Source organism: Pteronotus mesoamericanus, unplaced genomic scaffold (assembly GCF_021234165.1).
Source record: "Pteronotus mesoamericanus isolate MK-2021 breed Mesoamerican mustached bat unplaced genomic scaffold, CSHL_Meso_final scaffold_165, whole genome shotgun sequence".
NCBI lineage: Eukaryota > Metazoa > Chordata > Mammalia > Chiroptera > Mormoopidae > Pteronotus > Pteronotus mesoamericanus.
In genome coordinates this window covers 6,314,549-6,326,607 of record NW_026555307.1, presented here as the reverse complement: position 1 = coordinate 6,326,607, position 12,059 = coordinate 6,314,549, and positions in this window count along the sequence as shown.

The following is a 12,059-nucleotide window of genomic DNA, read 5'->3' as shown; positions in this document are numbered from 1 at the left end:
GTTGGAATAGCATGTCCACTGGAGTCGTATTCCCCTCGGGCCAGCTGGGAGGAAGGACAAAGTGGGGGTGGCAGTGTGCATATCATAGAGGAGACTGAAGTTGGCCGACATGTTGCCCGTCCCTTTTGACTGCCCTATTGAGGAAGGGGCTGACTTCACCCTAGGCCTCTTCTGATCCATCCTCCGATTGGTGGGCAGTGAGCCACGACCTAGGCTCTCCCCCCACTACTCTCCCAGAACTGCTCCTCCAAGCTTAGAGATCCTCCAGCTGGCCAGATCCGACACACTTTCCACTTCTCATCTTCCCACTCTGCTCTTAAAAGCTGGAACCTGGGAGGACCCTTGTCCTTCTGGGAGGTTCTCACAGTCTCCAAAATGTCACAGTTGCTGGCTCTCATCCCACCTCACTTTTGTGTGCAGCTCCGTCTCCCGTACCTGATCTGTGAAAGTGGGTATTCCCCATGGCTTAGGTCTAGGCACTTCTCTCTGACTTTTCCATTTTTATTACGTAATAATCAATACATACTAAACTCTGTCTGTACCATAGATATGAGTTACGAAGTATAACAATAAAATGAACCCCATGACCCCCACCCACCCAGTTTGAGAACCAGCACCCCCTGATGGGTGCCTCCTCCCCTACTGCCTTAGGCCTTCTCCCCTCCCACCCTGCCATCCTCCATCACTCCCTCATTTGTCAGATAGCATCCACCCACATTTCTTACTTTTTAGTTATTTTTTTTAATTTTTTTGTTTTGTTTTCCTTTTTTTCTTGTTCCCCCTACTCATTTTTAATAGTTTTTATCACATTGGTATACATTGTGGTTTGCAGGAGGATGCCTGACCTACTGAGCCACACCAGTCAGGACAGGAGTCTTTCTTAAGGGTTGAGTCATATGGGCACATGGGCTTACAGTTAGGATTGTGTTTACCTTTTCTGATCTCAGCCTTACAGGCAGATTTCTGAGTCAAGTTCGTGGTCGCCATTAGGGCTATGGAGAGAAGGAAACTTAATAGGAACTAATGTCCTTGGAAACATGGGAAGGGACAGTGTGTGGACATGAAATCTCAGAGCAGAGCTACCAAGAACTCCATGTGAAGGCCCCCTTGTTCCTGTCTTAAAAGCTCTGAGGGCTGGAAACCATCTGCTTCTTATTTCATTTTTTCTGCCTTCCCCACATTCAGCAGAGTAGCAGCGTCCTGACACTGTCCACTGGAGCCTCCTCCCAGTGAGGGCAGCACCATGGAGTGAGGGGTCCAGATTTCGTGCCATTTCCATAGCATTCTTCCACATGAAGAGTTGATGCACAGATAGAGTCAATGCTGGCTTTCATTTTCCACTCCTATGTGGGTATTCAATGGAGTGTGGGCGCATGTATTTCTGACAAATAATAAGCAATAATGTGATATTTGCATTCCCCAGATACTTCAAGATTTCCTGACTGTATCTATTTCCATTGAACTATGACTTCTGGTTTTTTCTGTGTCCACATGGGTTTGGCAAGTTGACTTCTTACCTAATCTCACCCACACTCTCTATATATGTAAGCTTTCTTACCCAAGTGTGTCTGATTTTAACAAATTCCTTCCCACACGCTCCACTCTGGAAAGTCCCAAATTCTCTGATATCCTCCTCTTAAATACTTCGCCCAATCTCTGACCTAGACTGTGCCTCGTTTCTATATAACTGATGAGTTTGCAGGTGTTAACTGCAAACTGGCTGTTTCCTCCCAGCCACCTTCTGCCTTGATCTCCCAGACAGTGCTGTTGGGCCTCTGTTTCTCATAAACTTACTTCGTCTCTCTAACATCTCAGATTCACATGTTGGTGCTTCTGTTCTCAGAGCAAAGATCCTCTGTCCAAGACCACCTCCTGCCCTTAAACTTGGGGCTACCTGGGGAGGAAGCTTAGTGTACCTTGCGTTCCCAAGGAATCAGCTCCTTGACAAGAACAGGGCAGGAGGGGTGAAAATAGGTATTTTTGCATTGTGTCAACTAGAGGATTAAAGACTAGGCCTCCCAAGGGCTTCTTCCATCTCCCCAGCTTTTTCACCAGCAGCTAGTTTTATTTTTTGCCTTCTCATTTTATATATTTTATTCTGACCCTAAAAATTGCAAGGAGGGGCACAAACAGCCTGAGAAAGGATGGACTGGTCTACTTCTCAAAACCAAAAGAACTGATTCTTTTTTTCTGACTATGTGGGTTAATTTCTGCAAGGTTGTGTCAGGACCAAATATATTATTTTCTGTAGAAAATAACTGCTTTGGAGGAACCTATAATGCTCTGTGGAACTTCCATCTAGTATTTTGCCCAGACTGAGAACTCTTCAAAGAAATCCCTGGATATTGAAGGCTTCCTTCCAGCAGTGGTGGCAGGGAGTCTTTTGATAAACTGCAATGATTTTCTAGGTTGTCTCCCCTCCCATTGACATACACCTTGTAGGCAGCTCTTCTTGAAAATGGGAATTAGGACAGGTGGGCCCAGTCCTAGTAGTCAATGAGCTTACAGCTGTCATCTGTGAAACGTGGAAACTGTGATTACCCACCTTCAGGGCTTTTGAGAAACTCTAATAAGATAATAAAATTAAAATGCTTAGGTTGGGCTTGGGCACATGCTGAGTGCCCAATCACTGTTTTAGCTATTATATGTTCCAGGAGGTGGGGGAGGAGTGTTTAACTAAGCATCCATGGATCATGATTTCAACAACCATGCTATACAAGATGCTGGAAATCAGATGCTGGGAAAATAGAGCCAGGAGAAACAAAAATCTAGAATGCTTGTCATGTCCCCATGTTGGTTTTGCTTAGCTCTAGGTGTTTTTACACACCTCTTCTTAAGCAAATTCTTAAAATAAGAAGGTGATGCATGCTTTCTTGCAAAGAGACTGAAGAAGGGAGGAACTGGACAGATTTCATTTGGCTCCACAATCAGGCCTGTGAGGACAGTCCTCCAAACAGGATAGATTTGGTATGGCTGATTTTTTTGCTTAATGTATCGATATTATGCATATTTTTGCTTTTATTTTAAAATATTTTTAAAAATTTAAGTGTAGATAATTTTATAGGAAACAACTAGCCTTGCCCCTAAGGCCTGAGAAGAGGAAGGGCAGGAGTCAGGGGACCAGCCGCACAGCAGAGAAAGAAACAGGTCCTGCAAGGAACAGACACCGCTAGGTGGAGCACTTCCTCACAGTGGCCCGTGCTGCAGCAGAGGGGTTTGCAGATCCACACTGATAAGCTATTGGGACAACTCTCCACTCTTTGTTTGTTTGTTTATATTATTCATTTTGGAGGTCAAAGGAATATTTAAAAACTACAGGATTCCATTAAATCAGGGGAGGGGCAAAAGAGAGAAGGTCTTGCTTATGTTACCCAGGTTGGAGTGCAGTGGCTGTTCACAGGTGTAATCCCGCTACTGATTAGCAAGGGAGTTTTGGCTTGCTCCTTTTCTGACCTGGCCAGTTCACGCCTCCTTAGGCAACCTCGTGGCCCCCGACTCCCAGGAAATACCCATACTGATACTGACCTTAGTGTGGACACATGATTAGCATAGTGCACTGCAGTGCAGAACTCCTGGGCTCAAGAGATCTTCTGCCTCAGCCTCCGGAGTAGCTTGGACTACAGGCCTGCACAGCTGTGCCTGGCTCTTCTCAACTCTTGTACATTCAGCAAATCACTACCTGTTCTCAGAAATGAGAGGAAAAGCCTGGCTACCCACCACTACATCACCGAAAGATCCACTGAAAGAAATGTACAAGAATGATAATAGCAGCTTTAGTCACAGTAGCCCAAAACTTGAAACAACCCAATTGTCTGTCAACAATAGAATGGTGAAATAAATTGATATATTCATAAAATTAAATACTGCATGACAATGAAAATGAACAAACTATTGCTACAAGCATCGACATGGATGACTTTCCATTAATAGGAAGTTCAAGAATAGGCAGAACTAATCTGTGGTGCCAGAGGTGAGAGTAGTAGTTACCTCTGTGGCCTAATGATGGGGAGCTTCTGAAGTATGAAAGGTAGTCTGTATTTTAAAATGCATGGTGATGTACACATATGAAATGTTAATTATGCTATACACTTAAGATTTATACATGTTATTGTATATATGTTATACCTTAGTAAATAGTTACAAAATAAAAATTTAATGACAAGTTGCAATATATTATCAACCTTAAAACTATTTTACAGATTTATGGAAGCACAATTGATATATAAGAAACTGCACATATTTCAAGCATGCAGTGTGATATTTGATATTGACCTGGGTGTATACCCATGAAACATCACCACGATCAGGCTAACCAACATGTCCATCACCCCCTAAAATTTCCTTGTGCCTCTCTTCACGTGCCACCCATCCCCATGGCGTTAATATTTTTTATGTTAAAATTTTTCACAAATAAAATTTCTGCTGAACATTTTCTTTCAGGAATTATGTCAGAGAAGCAAGGAGAGCTTAGACTCCACCTCCGGCACAACTAGGGAATGTCTGAAACAGCAGACCACAGCCTGAGAGGAAAGGCTGCCAGTACAATGAAAGCCAAATGGGTCTAGGCCAAGGCCAGAGGGAGTGCCCATGCTTATGACCTTGGAGAGAGCCCGTAGGACACAAAAGGCTCCTTGAGATGAGCAAACAGCAAGTTACTTGACTGGGATCTGAAGAGTGGGATGCACAGCCTCGCAGCTGGAACTTTGCTGGAACTGCCTAGCATTGATTTGGGGACAGAAGAGATTGTAAGGTGCATTGTAAGGGTTCCCCTGCTGCCTGGCCTTCTGGGGCAGGGCAGGCTAAAGAGCTCCGTTAGCACACAGCCCTCTGAATAAAGAACTTCAGTGGAACCCAAGGAGATTTCCTGCAGGGCAGAAACAAAAGCTTCCCTCTGTCCCCCTACATCTCATGGGTCAGAGGTAAGTAGAAGAGGAGTTCAGAGCTGAGGGGTTGCAGTGGAGACTTGATGTTTGCCAGTTACTTTTGATGCATAAAAAGTAAGATGAAGCAAGTACAGTGAAATGTTAATGGCAGAATCTAGGTGGGAGATATACAGGTGTTCGCTGTGCAGTTCCTTTAACTTTCCTGTGTGTTTGACATTTTTCATTTAACAGTTGTTGGAAAAAGGATCTGAACAGAACAAAGATACCAGAAAATAAAAAGAGAAAAGCAATTTCAGATGAAGACTGCTCAACTGAAAAATGCTGCTAGGCTAAGGAGGCCCAACAAACCCAAAGAATAAATAAATAAAAAGAAAATAAATAAAATAGAAAATAAACACATAGAAAGAATAATAATAAAAATTATACCTGGAAACCAGAGAACATGAAAGACAATGAGATGATCTTAAAATCAGTGGAAATAAAAGATAGATTACCGATATGAAACCAAAATTTCTGCTGATTTCTTAACAGCAAAAAAGGAACAAGAAGCCGGAAGAGTATGCCTCCCACATGCTGAGAGAAAACAGTTGCCAGCCCAGGACTGTCTTCCCCATAGCCTCGCAAAGGTGGAGATGAACTAAATACACTTCTGGATGAATAAAAACTGAAATATTGCTTTATAAACATCTTCAGTAGAGGAAATTCTGAAGTATTTGTGTCTGCATAAAGGAGCAATACTTGAGAGAAGATATGAGCTATCAGGTGCAATAATGAACAACTGAAGTGACAAATGTGTGGACAGATCTAAATGGACAGTGAGAGAATAAAACAACTAATTTTTCTTTTTCATATTTTAAAAATAAGCTAGAACTGAAATAACATGGATGGAAAAGGAGCCACATCTGAACCCTGACAAGCTCAGGGGAGGCCTGTATGGTGGACTGGCAAACTCAGGGGATGAAAGGACACACGAATTCCTAACTAAAAGCAGGTTGCGGCAGTTAGTCATATCCTAGGCCTGAAGCTTCCTTGACAAAAGTAGTCACTCTTTACCAAAAGCGAGCCTGTCTCTTATTTATTTTTTTGCACCAAAGATAACATACCTTTGGAATGTCAGCCGTCTTCTCTTCCAGACCCCTCAGGGCACAACCGCTGCACCAGGGCCCCAGACTGCAGAGCCCCTCGTGACCCTGTGGCCCTGTACCATCTCGGCGTGCCATCTCTGCGAGCTGTAAATGCTAACTCTGAGCTATCTAGCACCCACCAATGTAAAGAAGCAATGTCTCTCCATTTTACTCTTTATCTAATCTCACAGATTTTCCCGCTCTGCTTTCTCCGCCTCACTAATCTACCACCAATGGATTTCATGTAAGCTCCTTAGGGCCCCTCCTTTAATTCTAATATAGAAAATAAGCTGTAAAACTGCTATTCTCCGAAGCATTTTCACTATTTGTTGAGATTTTGCTTCTCAGCTATTGTCAGTTTTGTTTAAATAAACTCATAAAAATTCTCTGCAGGTTTGGACATTTTTCACACTGACATTAATAAGAGCCTAAAAGGGTAGATGACTGAAATTGGTGTTCTGAAGTCCTTGTGTTGTTAAGGGAAATAAAGCTACTGATAAGAAACTTTAATACATTACAAGTGCATCTAAAATAAAAAAGAGAATGTATAACATCTAAATTAGTAGAGGGACAAAAATGAAAAAGGAAAACTCTCAATCCAAACTAAGGCACAAAAGATAAGAAGTGTGAAAAAGTTATAAAGAGGAAGTGCACAAAATATTATGGCTGAAATATAACAAGCATATCCATCATTATAATACAAGTAAGAAGGTTAATAGCCCCAGTTAAAAGACAGACATTGCCAAGAGGATAAAGAAAACTGCTACATGCTATTTACCAAAAAACTGACATGGAGGGAGGAAGAAAGGCTGAAAGTAAAAGAATGGAAAATGATTTATCAGGAAAATACTAACCAAAGAAAAGCAGTGTAGCTATAATAATATCAGACAAAAAATATGTCAAAGCAAAAAACATTTCTAAAGGTAAAGATAGCCATGACCTAACCATATAAAAGTTCACTAGGAAGATATAACAATTCTAAGGTTGGATGCACTAATGAACAAATTGTAGTCAATAAGGAAAGAACATACATTATTTTAAGCACACATGAAAAGTTTACAAAATTTCATCACAGTCTAGTACATAAGATAGGGCCAATGAAAAATTAAAGTTCTGGATGGCAAACAAATGCAATTTCTGGTCACAATAAAATTAAGTCAGAAATCAACAACAAAAAGATTACTAGAAAATCTCATATATTTGAAAATTAACAAACACACTTCTAAGTAACTCATGAGTCCAAAAGTAAACCATAATAGAAATTAAACAATATATGGAACTAACAATAATTAAAATGCCACAGATAAAAATTTGAAGAAAAATGCTATTTAATGAAGAAAGCAACCAAATTAGAAAGGAAGGAAAGAGATAAGAAAATAAACCCTGAGAATATAAGGAAAGAAAAACAAGAGCTGAAAATAATGAAGTACGAAATAATGATACAATAAAGATCAGAAAAGTCACAGTTTAGCTCTTGGAAAAGATTAATTGACAAAACTTTGGAAAGACTGATAAGAGGGAAGGAAAAGCCCAGAGAGAAGGCACAAACGTACCAAATTGAGAATGAATAAAAAGGACAAAGATGCAGAGGCTAAAGATAGTAAAATGACAATGAAAGAACACCATGATCAAATTTTTGTCAATATATTGAAAAACTTAGATGCAATGGACAAATTAATTCCTAAGAAAAGCTATAATTATCAAAGCAGATTCAAGAAGAAATACAAAATACAAATTGTCATATTTCAAATATATAAGTTAAAAATCAAATCGTACTGGTTAAAATTCCTGCTCCCTGCACTTCCCCATCAGATCATACACACAAAAACTCAAACAAAGGATTTTTAACAGTTGAACACATAAGGGAAAAGTAATTTCAACCTTATACAAACTGTTTTCTAGTGAGTAAAATGAGGAAACATCTCCCAACTCATTTTAAAAGGCTAGCATTCCCTTTATAGCAAAATATGTATTCACATTATGAAAAAAGGAACTTATAAGATTATATGCAAAAATCCTTAAAAAATTAACAAACTGAATATTGCAGTTGGGTTTATGACAAAAATTCAACGATAGTTTAACGCAGAAAATTGATGACTGTAATTCAACACATTAACAGATCCAAGGATGCAAAAAAAAAAGTTTCTAAAAAATTTGAGATTGTTTTTTGATTAAAAACTCCTAGCAAACTAGAAATAGAAGAGTACTGTAACTGATAAATGGTATATGCACTAAAAGGAAAACTCCTAGAAAGTAGAGTCAAAACAAAATGGATAAGAGAAAAGATAAGACAATTCAATAAGTCCACAAATCACCCAAAAAGAGAAAATAGAAAGTACAGCAAGGAAGAAGGTATTATAGAAATAGAACAAGAAAAATCCCCACAAGTGAAAGAAATTAGAAAGGTCCAGCACAGGTGTTAAAACACAGTAATGACACATCAGAACTTCAGTTCTAAAAGTTTCCAGAAAGAAAAAAAAAGATTATGTTTTGGAAGCAGAGTGGAAACAGAATCAAGTGGAAACAGAATTAGACATTTTCAGACACGGAGTCTCAAAAAATTGCCTCCCAAGCCATTACAAAGATTAGAATTCTTTCTCAGGAAGGTCTTGGAAGATATTTCCACCAAAAACAAACAAACAAACAAACAAAAACAAAATCAAAACCGCAAAGAAAGAGAAAATGGGATAATCAACATACAATATGGTGAAGGCAAGTCCCAGATTGAACACTCAGCAACTGGCTGAAAAAATGGCCAGTTCAGCTTGAAGCGGAAGAACAGACATATCGGAAGTAAAGCTTTTCAGAGGAGCGAAAAGGGGCAAATTTTAGCTCTAGTATTAAGAAAAACAAAAATGTTACATGACAATGAAATGTAAATCACAGTGCACTACATAGCAGAGCTCTGACTAACGTTTTCCTATTCATAATATAATCACTGAACATTGACAACAAAAATCTTGAAATAACTTTTGGGGAGTGGATGGAAGGGAAGGAAATATGTATGTGGGAGAGGAGTGGTAAGAACTAATTCATCATCATCTGGTAAAAAGTAAACTGGTAATAAATAAAACTAAAAAATCAGGACTCTATATAAACTTACTATTTAAAACATTAAGATTAAAATAGACATATTGGCCAAAAAAAGAGTGGCTAATTCTGGAGAGTAGAATCAGGAATGAGAAAATATGAGGTAAAGGTGACAACTGCTTGTTAAAGTATGCCACCTTTTCTATTAAAATTTCTATTGAAATTAAATGGAAAAAGTCTGCATTTATTGGGTCCAATAATTTTAATTCAAAGAATCCAAGATGGAAATACATAATATGCCTAAACATTTTTGTACAGGGATGTTTAATACAGGATAATTTACCATGTAGACAAAAGAAAAAGGCATTTTGTGTGATATTTTCAAGATATCGTTAATAGGACTTTATAATTAATTGTTTTGCTTTCTCCACTATGAATATGCCTGTGTAAAAGTGCTAAGCTAATGTTTCAAACACTTACTTCTAATACCCTTAAGGCATTATAAATACTTAATAAACATGAGTGGAATGAATGTATTAAAAAACAAATAACAAAAAAGAAGGGATGCATTTTATTGTATGTGAATTATTCTTCAATAATATTAAAATGCAAAAAAATACTAGGATATGCATATTATACAGCAACATGGAGCAATGTCAGAAGAGCTATAAGGTGAAAATGATTGATTATGAAAAGTGGCTGGAAGGCAGGGGATGGCTGTTTATATTTTATTGACATTACATGACATTTAAATGTTAAATATTTGTCTTTTAATACAAATATATGTATCTAGAGTTTGAAGGGCACATGAAAATATAGCACTCAATTTTCAAAAACATTTTGAGAAGGTTAAAGCTATGTCAATTCATTTCATTGTGGGTACCATTATTGACTTTCTTTCCTTCTTTTTGCTTTTAATAATTTAAAAAAATGTTCACCTGAGGACATATTTATTGATTCCAGAGACAGGAAGGGAGAGAGAAATAAAAAAGCATTAACGCGGGAGAAACATCGATCTGTGGGGACCGAACTTGCAACCCAGGCTTGTGCCCCAATCAGAAATTGAACCCACGACCCTTTGATTCATAGGATGATGTTCCAACCAGCTGAGACATAACAGCCAGGGCTTGCCTTTCTTTTCTACAGTGTTGATTTCATTCACCGCTTCTAGCAGGCCATGAAATGCTAAGGGGTGTTTGTTATAAGCAGGGATTGCTAAGACTCACTTCCTGTGGTTCAACCAAGAGAAACTGGAGATTCTTCCAGAAAGGAATATGTAAACTGGATTGTATTTTTGTCATTATGCCGTGAGCTCTCACTTTCTACTTGATGCTCAGCTCCTGGTCTCATTTATTTCCAGACAGATGAGGTGTCCCAGTCAGGCCTGAGTCTCAGAAAATTTGATAGAAGATTCATCTTAATGCTAAAACACCACCAGGTTCTGCTCTTCCACATGCCCAAAGTTGAGGTAGGAAGAGGGGAACTATAATGGTGGTGAGTTTCCAATGTCAAGGATCCCTTCTGTTGACCTCAAGAAAGAAAATACCTACCAAGAAAGAATCCTGCTGCCTAACTGGGCTCAAATTTAAAGAAAGAACCTGGTAGCCATTGCTGAACAGTGGCTTCTCTTTGGGTCGCTTTTCAGGAAAATGCCTATACTGAACTGCCTGTCTGCACTGTGTTTCTGCTGGCTGAGCTAACCATTACAAAGGAGTTCCTGGGATCCTATTTCAGCTAATAGGACTGAGACTTTCCCCATCCAATCATAGCTTTGCAGCTATATCTTCATTAGCAACTTCACTGGCCAACCAGAGTGGCTCCATTCCCGCCACTCATGAGAGCTTTTTGGACCAATCAAACTGTGAGGATTTGGAGCCATCATTTGCATGAGAATGAACCAATCAGAAATCAGGGGCTGGGAGTTTTCCTTATATGAGTCTATTCTCCTCTGATTCTGCACCCATGCTACTGGAGCTGTAATACTGAAGATGTCTGGGTGGGGAGGGGTGGGGTGGAGTTGTCCAGTCTTGGCAGCCTGGAGGCCTCTTGCTGGACAGGGGCTGAGCTGCCACACTGGGGCTGGCACTGCCACCTTGTGCCCAGAGCTGCCTTGTGCTGCCTCACTGTGAGGCATTACCATGCTATGTCATAATTGATCTCCATCATGATTGAGCTACTTGCACTGAAAAGTCCTCTCCCTTTACCACACCCTAAATCAGGAACTCCTGTTGGTACCCTGAATTGGCACCAACAACCGTCAGTTCACACCTCCAACCTCCTCAGCTTGGCATTCCCAGCCCTCATGCTGACACCATCTAACTTAAATGCCAGAGCACATCTCCCACTGCTCCTCAGAGTGCACCCGTCTGCTCAAGTCACACTATCTCCCACACATCAGGGGTCCCCAACCTGCAGGCTGTGGACTGATACCAGTCTGTGACCTGTTAGGAACCAGGCCTCACAGCAGGGGGTGAGCTTGAATGCAATATGCTTGAATCAACCTGAAACCATATCCCCCTCTGCCCCCTTCCTCTGTCCGTGGAAAAATTGTCTTCCACGAAACCAGTCCCTGGTGCCAAAAATGTTGGGGACCACTGCCATATATATCCCAGAAATTCTTTCTTCAAATACATGCTATCAGGCTGCCTGGACCACTCCTTCTTCTGTTTAAATATGACCACTTTTCAAAGTCCAGTTTCAGGCTCACCTCTTCTTTCTGGATCATCTCTGGACACAGCATTCACTCAGTTTTTGACTGGCTGGAGCATTTCTGCTTCCTGTGTATTCTTTGGCCTACCTGTTGAACACCAACTCTGCTTTAACACTCAGTTTACAGGCAACTTTCACTGTAAATTCATTGGCACTAATTCTTTCCAAGAAATCTTTCTCACTTTGGTCCCAAATGAAATGAATGTTTTTTTGTCAGAGTAGTTATCACCTTGATCAAAGTATTCACCCCCATTTGGAATCTCCTAATAGAATAAGAGTTCCCCAAGGGAAAGCACTAGATATTAGTCACACA